This window comes from Arachis stenosperma, chromosome 10, assembly GCF_014773155.1.
Source record: "Arachis stenosperma cultivar V10309 chromosome 10, arast.V10309.gnm1.PFL2, whole genome shotgun sequence".
Lineage (NCBI taxonomy): Eukaryota > Viridiplantae > Streptophyta > Magnoliopsida > Fabales > Fabaceae > Arachis > Arachis stenosperma.
This window is the reverse complement of record NC_080386.1, coordinates 27,049,433-27,053,574: the sequence shown is the minus strand read 5'-3', so window position 1 is coordinate 27,053,574 and position 4,142 is coordinate 27,049,433. Positions and strand designations below refer to the sequence as shown.

Here is a 4,142-nt window from a genome sequence, read left to right as displayed (position 1 = left end):
GTTTAATGTCTGAATCAAATCATTCTTGTTAGGTAAGTCATTAATTTTTTTTTTAAAATCAAATCTTTTTAAATTGTTTTTCAAATCATATCTTTTCAATCATATCTTTTTAAAACCATAACTTTTCAATCATATCTTTTTAATCACATCTTTTTCAAAATAGTTTTCAATCATATCTTTTTGATTTCTAATTTCAAAATCTTTTTCAAAAATCACTTGATTTCTTTTCCACTTTTGGTTTTCGAAAATCAATTTGTGTTTTTCAAAATGTTTTTAAAATCTTTTACTTAATTTTCGAAAATTTCTCCCCCTCTTCTCACATCCTTCTATTTATGGACTAACACTATTCATCAATGCACAATTCGAACTCCATCTTTCTTGATAAGTTCGAATTCTCTACTTCTTCCTTCTATTTTTCTTTTCCTCTGACACCTCAAGGAATCTCTATACTGTGACATAGAGAATCCTATATTTTCTTGTTCTCTTCTCTTTCATATGAGCAGGAGCAAAGACAAAAGCATTCTTGTTGAGGCTGACCCTGAACCTGAAAGGACCCTGAAGCGAAAGCTAAAGAGAAGCTAAGGCACAACTCTCTATAGAGGATCTAACAGAAATCTTCAAAGAAGAAGAACCCATGGCAGCCGAAAACAACAACAATGCCAACAATGCAAGGAAGGTGCTGGGTGACTTTACTGCACCTACTCCCGACTTCTATGGGAGAAGCATCTATATCCCTGCCATTGGAGCAAACAACTTTGAGCTTAAGCCTCAATTAGTTTCTCTAATGCAACAGAATTGCAAGTTCCATGGACTTCCATTGGAAGATCCTCATCAGTTTTTAGCTGAATTCTTACAAATCTGTGACGCTGTCAAGACCAATGGGGTTAACCCTGAGGTCTACAGACTTATGCTATTCCCTTTTGCTGTAAGAGACAGAGCTAGGATATGGTTGGACTCACAACCTAAAGAAAGCCTGAACTCTTGGGAAAAGCTAGTCAATGCCTTCTTGGCAAAGTTCTTTCCACCTCAAAAATTGAGTAAGCTTAGAGTGGAAGTCCAAACCTTCAGACAGAAGGAAGGAGAATCCCTCTATGAAGCTTGGGAAAGATACAAACAATTGATCAGAAAGTGTCCCTCTGATATGCTTTCTGAATGGAGCATCATAGGTATTTTCTATGATGGTCTGTCTGAACTGTCCAAGATGTCATTGGATAGCTCTGCTGGAGGTTCTCTTCATCTGAAGAAGACGCCTACAGAAGCTCAAGAGCTAATTAAAATGGTTGCAAATAACCAATTCATGTACACTTCTGAAAGGAATCCTGTGAACAATGGGACAAATCAGAAGAAATGAGTTCTTGAGATTGATACTCTGAATGCCATATTGGCTCAGAACAAAATATTGACTCAGCAAGTCAATTTGATTTCTCAAAGTCTATCTGGAATGCAAAATGCACCAGGCAGTACTAAGGATGCTTCATCTGAAGAAGAAGCTTATGATCCTGAGAACCCTTCAATGGAAGAGGTGAATTACATGGGAGAACCCTATGGAAACACCTATAATTCTTCATGGAGAAATCATCCAAATCTCTCATGGAAGGATCAACAGAGACCTCAACATGGTTTCAACAACAATAATGGTGGAAGAAACAGGTTTAGCAATGGCAAGCCTTTTCCATCATCTTCTCAGCAACAGACAGAGAATTCTAAGCAGAACCACTCTGACTTAGCATCCATGGTCTCTGATCTAATCAAAACCACTCAAAGTTTCATGACTGAAACAAGGTCCTCCATTAGGAATTTGGAGGCACAAGTGGGACAGCTGAGCAAGAAAATTACTGAACTCCCTCCTAGTACTCTTCCAAGGAATACATAAGAAAATCCAAAAGGAGAGTGCAAGGCCATCAACATGGCCAAATTTGGAGAGGAGGAAGAGGCAGTGAACGCCACTGAGGAAGACCTCAATGGATGTTCACTGGCCTCCAATGAGTTCCCTAATGAGGAACCATGGGAATCTGAGGCTCACATTGAGACCATAGAGATTCCATTGGACTTACTTCTGCCATTCATGAGTTCTGATGAGTATTCTTCCTCTGAAGAGGATGAGTATGTCACTAAAGAGTAAGTTGCTAAATACCTTGGAGCAATCATGAAGCTAAATGACAAGTTATTTGGTAATGAGACCTGGGAGAACGAACCTCCTTTGCTCACCAAAGAACTGGATGACTTGTCTAGGCAGAGATTACCTCAAAAGAGACAAGATCCTGGGAAGTTTTCAATACCTTGTACCATAGACACCATGACCTTTAAGAAGGCTCTGTGTGACTTAGGGTCAAGTGTAAACCTCATGCCTCTCTCTGTAATGAAGAAGCTAGGGATCTTTGAGGTGCAAGCTGCAAGAATCTCACTAGAGATGGCAGATAATTCAAGAAAACAAGCTTATGGACTTGTAGAGGATGTTATGGTAAAGATTGAAGACCATTACATCCCTGCTGATTTCATAGTCCTAGAGACTGGAAAGTGCATGGATGAATCCATCATCCTTGGCAGACCCTTCCTAGCCACAGCAAAGGCTGTGATTGATGTGGACAGAGGAGAATTGATCATTCAAGTGAATGAAGAATCCTTTGTGTTTAAGGCTCAAGGATATCCCTCTGTCACCATGGAAAGGAAGCCTGAAGAGCTTCTCTCAAAACAGAGTCAAACAGAGCCCCCACAGTCAAACTCTAAGTTTGGTGTTGGGAGGCCACAACCAACTTCTAAGTTTGGTGTTGAACCCCCACATTCAAACTCTAAGTTTGGTGTTGGGAGGTTCCAACATTGCTCTGAGTATCTGTAAGGCTCCATGAGAGCCCACTGTCAAGCTACTGACATTAAAGAAGTGCTTGTTGGGAGGCAACCCAATGTTATATTTAATCTATTTTCCTTTGTTATTTTATGTTTTCTGTAGGATGATGATCATGAGAAGTCACAAAATCAATTGAAAAAGCAAAAACAAAATGAAAAACAGAAAGAAAAATAGCACACCTTGGAGGAAAACTTGCTGGCGTTTAAACGCCAGTGAAGCTAGCAAATGGGCGTTTAACGCCCAGTCTGGCACCATTCTGGGCGTTTAACACCAGAAAGGGGCACCAGACTGGCGTTAAACGCCAGAAAAGGGCAAGAAGCTGGCGTTAAACGCCAGAAATGGGCACCAGCCCGGCGTTTAACGCCAGAATGGGCAAAGGGTGCATTTTTGCACGCCACTTGGTGCAGGGTTGAATTTTCCTTGACACCTCAGGATCTGTGGACCCCACAGGATCCCCACCTACCCCACCACCCTCTCTCTTCTTCTTCACTCATTCACCAATCACCTCTACCACTCACATCCATCCTTCATTAAACCCCACCTACCTCACCATTCAAAATTCAAACCACTTTCCCTCCCAAACCCACCCTTACATGACCGAACCCTACCCCTCTCTCCACCCCTATATAAACCCATCTTCACTCTCTCATTTTCACACACCCTAAACACTACTTCTCCCCCTTTGGCCGAACCACAAAGCCATCTCCATCTCCTATATTTCTTCTTCTTCTACTCTCTTCTTTCTTCTTTTGCTCGAGGACGAGCAACCCTTTTAAGTTTGGTGTGGTAAAAGCATTGCTTTTTGTTTTTCCATAACCATTTATGGCATCCAAGGCCGGAGAAACCTCTAGAAAGAGGAAAGGGAAGGCAAAAGCTTTCACCTCCGAGTCATGGGAGATGGAGAGATTCATCTCAAGGGTGCATCAAGACCACTTCTATGAAGTTGTGGCCTTGAAGAAGGTGATCCTCGAGGTCCCTTTTAAACTCAAAAAGAGTGAATATCCGGAGATCCGACATGAGATCCAAAGAAGAGGTTAGGAAGTTCTTACCAACCCCATTCAACAAGTCGGAATCTTAATGGTTCAAGAGTTCTATGCCAATGCATGGATCACCAAGAACCATGATCAAAGTGTGAACCCGGACCCAAAGAATTGGCTTACAATAGTTCGGGGGAAGTACTTAGATTTTAGTCCAGAAAATGTAAGGTTGGCATTCAACTTGCCCATGATGCAAGGAGATGAACACCCTTACACTAGAAGGGTCAACTTTGATCAAAGGTTGGACCAAGTCCTCACAG

The 4,142-nt window shown here is 41.4% G+C and overlaps 1 non-coding gene across 1 annotated transcript; it reads right to left on the bottom strand.

The window, feature by feature from the left end:
* Positions 1-1,039: 1,039 nt before the first annotated feature.
* Positions 1,040-1,147, bottom strand: LOC130959028 (small nucleolar RNA R71). The gene has a single exon (XR_009078125.1). It is a non-coding gene; the product is annotated as a small nucleolar RNA R71 (small nucleolar RNA).
* Positions 1,148-4,142: the final 2,995 nt, after the last annotated feature.